This window comes from Stenella coeruleoalba, assembly GCF_951394435.1.
Source record: "Stenella coeruleoalba genome assembly, chromosome: 4".
Lineage (NCBI taxonomy): Eukaryota > Metazoa > Chordata > Mammalia > Artiodactyla > Delphinidae > Stenella > Stenella coeruleoalba.
This window is the reverse complement of record NC_137149.1, coordinates 2,057,844-2,071,645: the sequence shown is the minus strand read 5'-3', so window position 1 is coordinate 2,071,645 and position 13,802 is coordinate 2,057,844. Positions and strand designations below refer to the sequence as shown.

The 13,802-nt window shown below is 54.6% G+C and overlaps 1 protein-coding gene across 4 annotated transcripts in view; it reads right to left on the bottom strand.

Annotated features, from left to right (window-relative positions):
* HTT (huntingtin) overlaps positions 1-13,802 on the bottom strand; it is a 198,393-nt gene that overhangs the window by 156,205 nt on the left and 28,386 nt on the right. For 2 of the 4 annotated variants that reach the window (XM_079919305.1, XM_079919304.1), the window contains exons 3-6: positions 11,607-11,696; positions 7,680-7,817; positions 5,975-6,112; positions 5,377-5,505 (exon numbers count right to left, since the gene is read on the bottom strand). The gene's annotated coding sequence lies outside the window, so the exon portion shown is untranslated. The remainder of the gene's footprint in view (positions 1-5,376; positions 5,506-5,974; positions 6,113-7,679; positions 7,818-11,606; positions 11,697-13,802) is intronic. The other 2 variants (XM_079919306.1, XM_079919307.1) reach the window with 2 other exon arrangements.

Here is a 13,802-nt window from a genome sequence, read left to right as displayed (position 1 = left end):
AAAGGGCATAAGAGGGGGAAAGTTTGACTTCAAGGAATGAGACAAAGGGAACACTCTCACTCCACATGCCTTGCTTCATGGATGACGAAGCACAGAGCAGGAGGGGAAATGTCTGACCCTGGGTGGCATTTCATCACAGGCTCTGTAGTCCTGGCTCAGATGCTCCAGGGTAAGGCGGGAAACTTTGAGTTAGCAACTTATGAAAACAGCGTAAGTTGATTCAGTAAGATTCAGCAAGAACCGGAGAAAAGGTGAGTAAAGAGAGTGCTAACCAGGATTGAAAAGGACACAGGAAGCAAGGCCTTGCAAGAACTGCTAGTTATAATACAGTCTTGTCATTCTTCTGAAGAGTAATTTGGCAACGTCAAAAGATGTGGATCCGTCAGCAGATTAAAGGGGACTTCCCTGGCGGTCCGGTGGTTAAGACTCCGGGCTCCCAACGCAGGGGGAAAGGTTCGATCCCTGGTGGAGGAAACTAACGTCTCACATGTTGCGTGGTGTGGCCAAAAAATAAATAAATAAATGAGATGATACGAGAAGATTTAAGTACCTGAACCATTTGACTTAGCATATATACCTACGGACCGTCACTCTGGACGTTATTAGACGAGCATTCGAAGATGGAGCTACAAAGATGGTAATTGAAGCAATATTAATAGTATCAAGAAGATGAAACAACGTAAATGTCCAACAATAGGGAATTGGTAGAAACATTAATACTTTAAAATATTGGAGGGACTTCCCTGGTGGTCCAGTGGTTAGGATTCTGCGCTCCCACTGCAGGGGCCCTGGGGTCAATCCCTGTTTGGGGAAATAAGATCCTGTAAGCCATGCAGTGTGGCCAAAAAGAAAAAATTAATAAAATATTGGAATAATGCCAAAAAGCCATTAAAAAGGATGTGTTCAGAAGGATATGGACAAACTGGAACCCTTGTGCACTGTTGGTGGGAACGTAAAATAGTGCCACTGCTGTGGAAAACGGTATCGTGGCCCCTCAAAAAATTAAGCCAAGAATTACCATACAACCCAGCAATTCCACTTCTGGGTATATGCCCCAAAGAATTGAAAACAGGGTCTCAAGGAGATATTGTACCCCCAAGTCCATAGCAGCATTATTCACAATAGCTAAAACGTTGAAACAATCCAAGTGCCCATGAACGGATGAACGGAGAAGCAGAAAGGAATCTGATTCAGCCTTAGAAAGGAAGGGGATTCTGACACCTGCTACAACATGGATGAACCCTGAGGACGTTATGCTGAGTGAAATAAGCCCGACCCAAGAGACACACGCCACATGATTCCACTTATATGAGGTCCCAAGAGTCGTCAAATCCATAGAGACAGAAAGTAGAATGGTGGGTGCCAGGGGCTGGGGGAGGGGAAGAATAGGGAGGTTAGTGTTTAATGGGGACAGAGTTTCAGTTTCACAAGATGAAACGGTTCTGTGGACACGTGGTGGTGACGGCTGCACGACAACGTGAACGCACTTAACACCACTGAACTGTACACTTAAAAATGGTTAAGATGGTAAGTGTTATGTGTATGTTACCACAAAAAAGAAATGAAAGATACCTAGTTTCTGGTGAAACTCTTCATCAAAACTGAGTTTTTGGTGAAACTTAGCAAGGAACTGTTAAACATTGTTGGTGGGAGGGCAAATGGTTAAAAATTTTCAGGAGGGCAACTTGTTCATAAAGGCAAATCATATATATTCTTTAAAAATGATCCTATACCTTTTTTAGTGCATAGCTGTGCTTTATTGGGGGGAAAGTAAATAATCCTTACAAGGTCACATTTATTTTTATCTTAATAATACATGAACGTGGTCAACAGAGAAAACTCAAGATGCAGTGCTTATAAAGCAAACAGCATTCCTCTGCTCCATTTCTGCCCATCCCAGTGAACCTGCTTTCTAGGTATACCCACTTTAACCATTTTAGCTCTTTCTTGGAGGATTTATGTCCATCGTTCATACCCTTTTACTAAGGGATCCCCTGGTGAGAAGCTACCCTAGAAATATAATCAGGTGTGGGTACAAAGACGTAGGTGCGGGGCGTCCGTCCCACTGGTATTCATATTGACAAGAAAAGTGGGAACGGCACTTGTTAGGACTGTTTAAATAAATGATGGTCAAAATGTGCCATAAGAGGTGAAGCAGTCAGATCTATTTAAACGACATGGCAAGAAACAAGTATCAATTATATACATTACAGAATAAAATGCGGATAGGGATTATCCCTGGACAGTGGCTGACATTAAACACAAATTTTCCTTGTGTACTCGTCTTAATTTCAAAATTCTCTTTAATAAATATACATTTGCTTATAATCAGAAACAAAGAAAAAAAAAAAAAGACATGTTCAATCTACTAAGTTGCCAGACACCCTGTGAAAATTCTTACCTGGATTTGTTGTCTCTGTCAGGGCTCTCACTTGGGCATGGAGACGTGCAACTCAGACTAGCTTAAGCAAAAAAAGGAAAGAGAAGAAAAGAAAGGAAAAGAAAAAGGACTTGACTGGTTCCCGTAGCTGTGCCCCCGGGTGCGGACGACCACCCAGGCTCGGGCCGTCCCTGCGGTCCCCCTCTCCTCACTCTGCAGGCAGGTGGGCTGCACCCCAGCCTCCCCACCTGTGACGGGCCAGGCCCTCCCACGTCCCCCAGATGATCCACAGCGGGAGGCAGGAGGGCCCCAGCAGGGGAGGAAGGAAGCCTGGAAGAAGTCAGAATGTAAACAGGACGTGGGAATAAAGGTGATTCCTATTTTCTTTACGCTCTCCTGTGTTTTTTACGATGAGCACGTATTCCTTTTCCACGATTAGTAACCTCTTTATGAGCAGGTAGCGTGGACCAAACCCTGCTGCCTGTGCTCCCAGCCCCCAGGAGGTGGGAACTCCTGCCACCTTCCCTCTAGAGGCAGGATGAGGTGGGGGAGAGGCCGAGCCACTTCCCTCCCGCCAAAATCAAGGCCCCAGACCCCAGATAGCTCCCCCTTCCCCTCACCTGGTCTGTGGTACGTCGCCTGGGAGGGACTCTGCTCTAGACACAGGCCTCCAGGCAACTGGGCTCCCCACTGCAGCCAGCATGCGGCATACAGCTTCATCAGCGCAGATGCAAACCACACCTTGGAACGCGCTGGGTGGGGCAGGTGACCCTTGGGGAGAGCGACGCGGGACCAGGCCCTGGCGGTGGCTTTCCGGGTGTCACAGCATCGGGACCAAGTCCCTGCTGTTTGGTTACAGTCTCCGAGGCCCGGCCCCTGGATCCCACACGGCAGGTGGCAAGGGCTCCCCAGCAAGCCAAGGGACAGTGACCTTGACCTCAGCCCACTGCGGAGGCAGGGCAGCCAGCGGGGTCGCAGGACACAGGAGGCTTCTCGGCTCTTCCCTCCACCAGCTCTCACCTTGCCAAAGGCCACTCTGGCCCCAGAAGGCCCTGCCGAGGCCCGTGCACCCCGGGGGCCCCCTCGCCCCGACGCCAGGGCCCCTCCCGCACGTCTGGCTCCGGGATCCCAGCCCCGGAGACTCACAGGCCACGGCCACAGAAACCCGTCCGACACCGCAGGGGTAGGGAGAGCGGCCCCGGACAGCCACGCCCTGACCTCAGGGTCCTGGCAACACCCTCCTTCAGAGGATGGACAGGAGCGCTGCGGAGACGCCCGAGGGCGGGTGGGGGGAATCTCGATGAGAGGCACGGGGCGGTGAACACGAAGGGAAAGGGGCCAAGAGCTTCCAACCGACGCCCATCCACAGGAGGAGCGCGGGAGGAGCCTCGGGCGAGGAGCAGGGCCTTCCGTGCAGACGCCGCAGGGCTGGCACCCAGGCCTCTCCCCTCCTCCCCGCGGGGACACGCGGAGTCCCTGCCACAAGGCGTCTGCAGCTGGGGCTTTCTGGGCGTCACGAGTCCTCAAGAGGCCTTTTCCTCAATCCAGCTTTAGTGAAAAGACAACTCAGGTATGAAAGTAGAGAAATGGACAGACTCATCAGGCACGTTTCAGGGTGTGTCACGCGCGGTTATTGCAGTTCACGGGCCGGATGCAGCCCAGGGCACGGGCTCCGTGGCGCCAGCCGGCTGTGCAGCAAGCGCTCGCCGTCTGGAGGGCAGCCCCTCCTTCTCGCTGGGGCTGGCATTGATGCAGCCCGCAAGACCGGCACAAGGCCTGTCAGGCGCCTTTCTGATGCAAGTCGCTGACCTGCCTTAAGTGGACGTGAAAACATGGCGCAGGGTGCTGCCTTCAAGGCAGGGAAACCCTTAAATTCGCTCCCGTGTGCTTCACGTCCTGCGGGCTGCTTGGTTCACACAGAGACGGCGTCGCCCATGCGTCCTGCACTCACACTGCGTACCTCACCCCGCGCTCACCACCCAGCTCAGCAGCGCGGGGTGCACGCCTCCTTCCTTCCAGAACGACCGTATGGATTCCACCGGCCACAGGTTCACTGAAGGCCCCCACGGTGTGGACCGGAGATGACTCGCACCGAGACACACTCGGCCCCAGAGAAGGACGGGGTTAACTCCCGCCCAGCCCCCAGTTTGCAGAGGAAACGTGGTCACACACTCTGGGTCTATACTGAAAAACCATGGATGTTAGTGGACAACCTCGGCATAAATCCCTCGGGAACAGACGGGGTTCACGGCAGGATAATCCACTGGTCCAAGGAGACCTGGGAAAAATTCCTAAATTTAATGCTACCACAGAAAGTCTCTCCAAGCCACTCTTCCATGTTCAAAAGAAAATCATCTTTCCCTGTGATCGTGGCGAATGATGTGACAGCTCTAAGGATCAGAACACGGGGACGTCCCTGGTGATCCAGCGGTTAAGATGACACCTTCCAATGCAGGGGACGCAGGTGTGATCCCTGGTCAGGGAACTAGATCCCATACGCCACGGGGGAACTGAGCCTGCGTGCTGCAACTACTGAGCCACAACTAGAGAGAAGCCTGTGTGCCCCAACAAAAGATCCCGCGTGCCGCAGCTAAGACCCAATGCAGCCAAAAAAAAAAAAGAAGAATCAGAACACGTGAGGCAGAAATAGAAATGACGTGCACTGTTTTATGGTTGTTCTACAAGATGCTGATTTCTGAGTCTCGTGTGAAATGCTTTGCCGTGGACAGACGATCTCCTTTCGAGTGTTGTAAGCCATTTCTTCTTTTTGCATCAGAACAGTTTTCACAGCAATGACAAACATCACTGTGAGGATGCTTCTCGCTGGGCTCAAACTGTACCTGATGGCTGGCTTTCAAACTATGTAAATTATCTTATGTAAGAGGCACTGAAAAAAGAAAGCTGAACAAAGAAAGTTTTACCTTGGTGAAATATTCCTTTTAACACATCACATTATAATGTGATAATAATAATAACAGAACGTGTGTCACCCTTACCCCTCGAGTGAAGAGTCTGTGGAAGAAGCCTCTCTTCTGTCTGGGAGCTGGCTGATATGTCTTCTCTTCTGGATCTAATGCCACATTTCCCCTTTCGTTGATGTCCTTGGAACATTCAGACTCGGTCATCTGCACCCACAGAAGGGCAGGACAGAGGAGTGGTGGAGGCCCCGTGCGGCCGGCCGGCACCGCCCACCCGGCCCCCAGCCCAGTGCTCGGCAGCCACTCTGGCCCCCGTCCTCGGCTCCTACTTCCCCTGCTTCCTGACCTCCTCTTGGGGGAGGTCACGTGGCCGCCAACGTGGCCCCCAAAGCAGTGAACTCCCGTCCAGCCAGCCCCGCTCAGGGAGCAGGGCTCAGGGCGGCAGAAGCCCAGCAGACCCGAGAGGGCCACCTCTGTCCACCCCCCGTGAAGGGACCAGGGGCAGCTGCCACATATAATTTTACCTCCGAACATGCACACGTGCGCGCACACACAAATGGATGTGTATGTAAAATAGCTAAAAAGATATCTTAAAGAGGAAACTTCATTCTACACACATAAGGTTCTTCTTGGTCGTTGTAACTAGCTAGGTGGGCCGTGCTGCAACGGGCAGTACCTTGCTCTGCCAGGGGATGGAGACACAGCCCGTGATGAACTGGCTGTGGAAGGTGCAGTCGGTGCTGTCCAGGCGGATGCCCTTCACCGTGGAGAACTGCTCGATGTCCAGGACGTCCCTGCAGTAAACCACCTGCGGCTGTCACAGAGCACAGAGAGGCGCGGCTGAGACGGCCGCCGCTGCGTTTGTTTCCCTCAGCGGCGCTCAGGACACCTGGGAAGCCGCCGCACGCACACCTGCACCCTCCTTTCCTCGCCATCCCTCCCGGCGTGGAGTACGTCCAGTCCTTGCTCTAGCAACCTCCAGAGCCACAGGCCCCGCGGCCCGTCTGCTCCAGCTCCCCACTCTCTCGCCCACAAGCCCCCCGAGGCCCCCTCTTCTCTTTCCTGCACGGAAACGGGCCACGGCAGAGGCTGCAGGTGGAGAAGGGCGGATGGGGTGCCCCTGCTGGGACACGGCAGAGGAAGCCTCCAGCCCTCGGCCTCCCTCGCGCACGTGCTGTCCACCTGCTTGGCCCCCATCTGCGCTGGGCAGGCCCCCAGGCCCCCAGCCCCACCGGGCACTGGCATCCTCGGGCGCAGAGTCAGGCCAGCAGGCAGGGCGTGTGGAGCCCGGGCCGCCGCCTCTGGAGCAGGGAAGCCAGGGCTCAGGGATGCGTGCTCTGCTCTCCCCGCTCAGGGAGCCAGGGCTCAGGGATGCGTGCACGACAAGGAAGGAGCGTGCCGATCCCGGGCCCCTGGTCAGAACTTCTGAGAGCAGTGGAGAGGGGGGAGCCGCCAGTGGGGGGCCGGCCCTCAGGAGACGGTGCAGGGGACGCCCGAGCCCAGGCCAGAACCCCATCCTGCGCCCTTGCCAGGCTGCCTGACGCCCTCAGACGCTGCTGACAGCGGGCCCCCGGACCGTCTGGTTAAATGCAGGAGAGCCCCCGGAGCAGCCCCAGCGCCTCTGCCCCTCACTCCCCAGCCGGCGCCCTCCTCAGGGAAGGCTGCGGCCCGCGGCGCACAGGGCCTGGTGGAAAGAAGGCTCTGAGCAGCCCCGGCTGGGTTTTCCTCGTCTTGGAGCTGGTCCTCCCCGTGACTCTAGTGCCTGGAGCAGGTGGGAGGGCGCTGCGAGAACGAGCTCAAAGGGAGAAGCTGCTGCCGCAACACATTCCACGTAAACATAACGCATCCTGACTGTACAACTGAAACTACTTTAACCGCACGTCTCAGCCCCATCACATCCTGCGGAATGATCGAATCTCCACGTTTCCATCACAGGCCTGCAGCAGCTCAAGGCCAAAGAGGGGCCTGCTCCGGCCCAGCTCCGACGTGCGCGGGGCCTGCTGGGCCCTGGGGACGTGGCCCCGTGTGGCCCCGCCACGCGCTCACCAGGAGGCTCGAGCGGCCACTCCAGGGCCCTCAGTGTGCAGCCAGGACCTTGCGAGACCCGGCGTGGGGAAGCGCATTCCGGGCGGGGGAGGGGGCCGCGGGAACGTGGGGACCCTGGCGGGGCACCCCGGGGAGGGTGTCGGGTGCTGCTGAGGTTTTTGAGCAGGGCAGTGACCTGGGTGGGCTCCACCAGCCAGGGCGGCAGCGGGCCGGGAGGGCCTGTGCGGACGGGCCAGGGGGCACCGGGGGCGGGACGGGTGGTCCTGAACCTACCTGGAAAACATCCGTTTTCTCAGACACCCCAACACCCCGCTGCTCTCTGGCAACACACTTACGTCAGGACGGAAAGGGGGGTCTGACACGTGGGCCTCCAGCCTCTTGAAGTTAACGTCCCTGAACACAGGGTGTCCCTTGACTTCAGCCACTCCTTCGCCCCTGCAGCCCAGGCGCTGCTTGGGATCCTTGGTGAGTAGCTGTGGACGAGTGAAAATGGAGTCAATGGAAGCTCCAAGGATAAAAGAGAAAACCCAGAAAAGCTCCATAACAAAAATGGCCAAAGAATCGGGGTGGCAAAGAGCACCTCCATCTAAACAAAGTCACTAAATTTCAAAGTATCAACCAAACCCCGTTACTTCAGATTTTACTGATTTAGAATACGCAATGCTTCAAAAAGGAGTTGAAACTGAAGTTTTGCCTTTGAGCTATCAATAAATAAAGAGGTGGCTAAGAGGGCTTCCCTGGTGGCGCAGTGGTTGAGAGTCCGCCTGCCGATGCAGGGGACACGGGTTCGTGCCCCGGTCCGGGAAGATCCCACATGCCGCGGAGCGGCTGGGCCCGTGAGCCATGGCCGCTGAGCCTGCGCGTGAGAGGCCCACGTACCGCAAAAAAAAAAAAAAAAGAGGTGGCTAAGTAAATCCTTAAGAAAAGTTTACCCACGTAAAAATTAGGGGATTTTTTTCAAGAAATAGAAGCTCTTGGGAACTTCGCAGACACCACTTTCATGCCAAGTTATGTTGATTATTAGAAACTATTTTAATCTATTAATTAAACAGATCACTAAGGACCTCAGATGAGGCAAAAATTTAGCAAACCTAGCTCTAAAAGTTGTATATTCTTAAAATTAATAGAAAGTGTTTCTTTCAAAAGTATTCCTTACTTATACATTTAAACGGGCAGACCTCGGAGATACCGCGGGTTCGAGTCTAGACCATCAGAGTTAAGTGATTATTGCAGTAAAGCAAGTCACACGAATTTTTTGGTTTCCCAGTGCATATAAAAGTTACGTTTATACTCTACTGTAGTCTGTTAAGTATGCAATAGCATTATGTCTAAAAAAATTGTACCTAATTAAAGAATAAAGCTGCTAGGAAAATAGTGGCAATAGACTTGCTCAACACAGGGCTGTCACAAACCTTCAATCTGTCAAAAACACACTATTTGTGAAGCACAATAAAGATGAGGTATGCCCCTTATTGCCAGAAGTTCAGATAGGCCTTCTTCCACAATTAGCAGTCAAAGAGGTCTGCCTCTGCTCAGAGCGACACAGGAAAGGTCTGGGCCTCCGAAACCTAGCCTAGGCCAGGGGCTGGGAAGCTGCAGCCCAGGGCTGTACCGCACCGGTGCCCGCTTCTGTAAACAAGGCTCTGTGGGAGCAGAGCTGGCTGTTAGCTCAGGGGTCTGTGGCTGTTTGCGCTGCAATGGTGCACTGAACGATGCGAGAGAGACCTGCAAAGCCCTAGTGACACCACCTGGTGCGTCACAGGAACGCTGGCTGACCCGTGGCCTCGACTCCCAGCCAGCACCCACGTGTGGCTCCCGGCTCGTGTGCGACGCCCCTGGGCCGGGCCCCGCCCGCTCGGCCGTGCCGCACACACACCGAGGCCGTCTGGTCTCTCGGCCGAGCTGACTCCTACCAGACACCACCGATGGGAATATACCTGCGTACTTGGCGCGGTGCCGGGCTTTCCCGCGGGACCCAAGCTTCTGCAGGCAGCTGCCGTGGGAACTCCAGCACGGAGCCAGGGCGGGGCTCAGTAACACAGGCTTCCTTAATTAAGACCAGACCTGAACATTGTGTCAGGCCAGATGCAATGACCGCACCGCAGGGACTCCATGCCTCTGTCAAGCCTGCTGCCAACTCACGCGGTCCAGGGGCCTGACCGGGCAGCGCCGGGCAGCGGAAAGCACCTTGTGCCCGTGCTGCCTGCTGCCACTGACTATGGGACACCACGGAAATCAACTTTTAATTTTTCCACCGTGCAGCTCTGAGAATATCCTAGAAAGCCACCGTGGGGTTGAAATGAAAACAGAGAGCTCTGAAAATGACCCAGCGGTACCCGACACCAGGTGTCACGGCGGGGGCCCGGCAGGGACGGGCAGAGGCGGGCTGTCCCCTTCGCGTGCAGTCAGCGCTGGGCCACATCCTGGACCCCGCAGCTGCCCACGCTCCCCCCTCTGTGCCCTGTTCACATCGACCTTGCACCTGAGGTGGCCCCTCCTCCAGGCCGTCTGTTGGAATTTCACAGACTCTCTAAGAACTAGCTGTTGCTCTGCTCAGCAGTTACCGAGGATTCACGTGGGACTAAACACTTCACACGCACGCTTTCATTTTATCCTGCTGGCAATTCTATAAGGTAGAAGTTATCCACCGTCTGCATCTTCTAGATGAGAAACCCGAGACCCGGAGGGGTGAGCGCGTGGTGGTGGGAGGCTGGGCCTCGACCCCGGGCCCTGAGTCACAGGCTGGGCTTCACGCAGACACCACCATCTTTCCCACGAACAGCACCCCTTCATCCTGAAAACCCTTTAGGCTTCGCTTCTATCTTGTACCCGTCAAGCTCTGCTTTTGACCCTAGTTTCTTTCGTGTTACTTTAGGCTTGCCATTCAACTGTGTGCTCCCGAGGGGCCGGCCCCACTTCGCACATCTGTATGCTCCTGCAGCCCCATCGGACCGTCGCGTGCCAGCAGACACTGGGTCAACATCTACCAGCTGAACAGCAACAGCAGGGTGGCCAGGAGGCGGTTACGGAGGAGCTGACTGAACGCCGTCAGCTCCAAGCAGGGTGAGCAGCCCGAGAAAGGCCACCAGCACACGTCCCTTCACATGTGGACACAAGAGGAGACGGACCCCTAGGTACTTCATCCCCAGCCAGTGTCAACTCCCGCAAGACACACCGGCTGACCCCAGCACCCACTGGGGGACCACGCCCCGCGCTCTGTGGCCGCAGTCCAGTGGCCTGGTCCTCCGTCCTCCATCCTGCCACTCCCCCCCCACCCCGTCAGCCCTCCCCCCGCAGCGCGCGCCCCCGTGTGTCTGACTCCGGCAAGGAGCCCGCCTCCACCTGCCCCGTGTCCGCACTCTCCTCTGCGACCCGCTCACACCCACAGTCGCTCCTCCAACCGCCCCTCTGCACCCACCCAGCCCCGCGGCCTCTCTCCTGCTTCTTCAGACCCGCTTAAGCAAGCCCGACTCCCCGCCTGCTGCGAGCTTCGCGCGTCCTGCCTGCACACAACCACCACCGATCTCCCCGGACGCCCACGCGGCCCTTGGCGCGCCGGAAGCCCCTCACTTCTCCGCACACCTCCAGCGGCTCCCTCCCACCCTCGCGCGCCACAGGAGGACGTGAGGAGTGGGGAGTGACTGCTGACGGGCGCGGGCCTTCTCTGAGGTGATGAGAAAGTTCTGGAATCAGACAGTGGTGAGAGCTGCACACCTCCGTGAACAAACCGGAACCCACTGACCTACACACTTCGGCTTGGCGGGTTTAATGGCACATGAACTGCATCTCAGTAAAGCTGTCATTACAAACCATTCCTGCTGCTCGTGGAGTAACTACCGTGGGGAAACCCCGCCTCCAAACAGGCAGCGCCAGGCCCCCGGGCGCCCCTTTTCCCTCAGAGTAAGACCCCAGCAGCAGGTGACAGCAGCCACAGTGGAATGGGGGGAGGGTAAGTGCGGGACTCAGCAGAGGCCCTCAGGGTCCCTCATGTCAGAGGCCCCCCTGCGTCAGGCTGGGTCACTGCCCTGGAGCTGCGCGCATAACTCTGACAACCTTGTGGGGGTGTGCGGGGCCAGTGAGCACAGCGGAGAGGCCCACTGCCCTGTCCCTACTCCGGCCCGTCAGCAGAGAGGAGCGCAGGCCGGGGGGCCAGGTATGCTCCCCAGCAGCGGGCCAGGGCGGACCCCAGGTCCCTTCCTGTGTTCAGTTCTCTGTGTCCTGAGGGCAGGGGCGCGAGCACCCCGGGGTGGTACATTACGTACCCATGTAGCTGAGCGTTCCGACTCTTCCTTGGATGGTCTCCCCTTCCGGGATCTCCATGGCTAAACCAAGATCTGAAATCCGGATGTGTCCTGCATGTGGCCAAATACATGAGACAAACCACAGGGGGTGAGCTGACACTTTACCAATAAAGAATGGGAAAAAATCTAAAAGACACGGATGGAAATTATAGCAATTCATACTTGGAAACACTTAGATATAAAATTACATTTAGGGAGTTCCCTGGCAGTCCAGTGGTTAGGACTCCATGCTCTCACTGTCAAGGGCACGGGTTCAATCATAAATAAATAAATAAAAATAAAAAATACAAAAAATGAAATTACATTTAATTTTTGCATTCAGTTCCACTACCCGCAGGAAATTAGATTTATGCCTGGATATTGATCAGGAAGCCCTTTAACCACAGACAACTACAGGATAAAACAGGAGCATTAAGTTTGCTATTTTATTTCCACATAACTACCAGACACATAAATAAAACTATAATGGAGGGCTTTCCTGGTGGCGCAGTGGTTAAGAGTCCACCTGCCAATGCAGCGGACACAGGTTCGAGCCCTGGTCCGGGAAGATCCCACATGCCACGGAGCAACTAAGCCCGTGCGCCACAACTACTGAGCCAGCGCTCTAGAGGCCACGAGCCACAACTACTGAGCCCGCATGCCACAACTACTGAAGTCCGTGTGCCTAGAGCCTGTGCACAACTACTGAAGCCACCGCAATGAGAAGCCCGCGCACTGCAACGAAGGGTAACCCCCCCTCACCGCAATTAGAGAAAGCCCATGCGCAGCAATGAAGACCCAACACAGCCAAAAATAAATAAATTAATTAATTAAAAAAAAAACTATAATGGATACTATATCAACTATGAAACAGCAAATAAATACTCCCTGTCGGAATACCAAGAGGCTTATACACAGGGACAACAACAGACAAATAATACGGAGTTTTTCTCTAAAGAACAAATGGTAATAGGGTCAAGGAAATAATAAAAAACTATGTTATGGGGCTTCCCCGGTGGTGCAGTGGTTGAGAGTCTGCCTGCCGATGCAGGGGACACGGGTTCGTGTCTGTGAGTCTGTTTCTGTTTTGTAGATAGGTTCATTTGTGCCAGATTTTTTTTTTAATTAATTAATTTTTTTTTGTGGTATGCGGGCCTCTCACTGTTGTAGCCTCTCCCGTTGCGGAGCACGGACGCGCAGGCTCAACGGCCATGGCTCACGGGTCCAGCCGCTCCGCGGCATGTGGGATCTTCCCGGACCGGGGCACGAACCCATGTCTCCTGCATTGGCAGGCGGACTGTCAACCACTGCGCCACCAGGGAAGCCCGAGTTGAGAGTTTTTAACTCTTTCCTCCCGAACTCAAAGGTTCAGAAATGTTCCTGGTTTCCACTGAGGTAGCAGATGGAGCATAGGTCTGCCAACCTTCTTACCCAGCTTCCTACTGAAAGGAACAAAGACAAAATCACAACAAAAAGAATGAAACGTGATCTGGAAAAAGAATACAGGGCACCCTCAAGAGTGAGAAATTTGAGGATTACCTGGAAGAGAGAAAGCCTATGGGGCTGGATTGTTAAAGGAACCACCAGCTGAATCTGCAGAGATAAGCAGGTTGCCCGGGTGTCTGGGTCCCAGAAGCCCCTCCCAGGCCTGGACACAACTGCCAACCAAGGGACTTCTTCAGGCTGAAGCCACTTGGCAGAAAGTTGGGACCCCAGGGGGGAGGCAGAGCACAACTGAAGAACTACACACTCTACTGGCAAAGCGGAGCCATGCTGTCTGTGGCCACTGGAACGCAGGCCCTGTCTGGACGGCACCCCGCTGACGCACCCGCCTTCCAGAACGCCATTCAAGAGAGGGGTACAACCACAGAGGAAGCCAGGCTGCCACCGCACAAAGAAACACAGCCCTTAACATAAACCTGAATAAATAATCGCATTCTCTAGATACAGGGGGAAAGCAGCAGGTAAAAACTAAAACCAAAACCAACTAACCAAATAAACAAAAAAAGCCAGCAGAAAAACTGACCCAGGAGAAAAGGTAATTCAGGCAACAGAAGACTTACCTTTTAAAACCCTAATTAGTATCCTCTAGACTAGAGACTGAAGGGACTGCTAGAACATAAAGCATGAAAGCAGCAGTCACAGAACAAGAGTGTGGGCTTAGAAATTAAATACAAA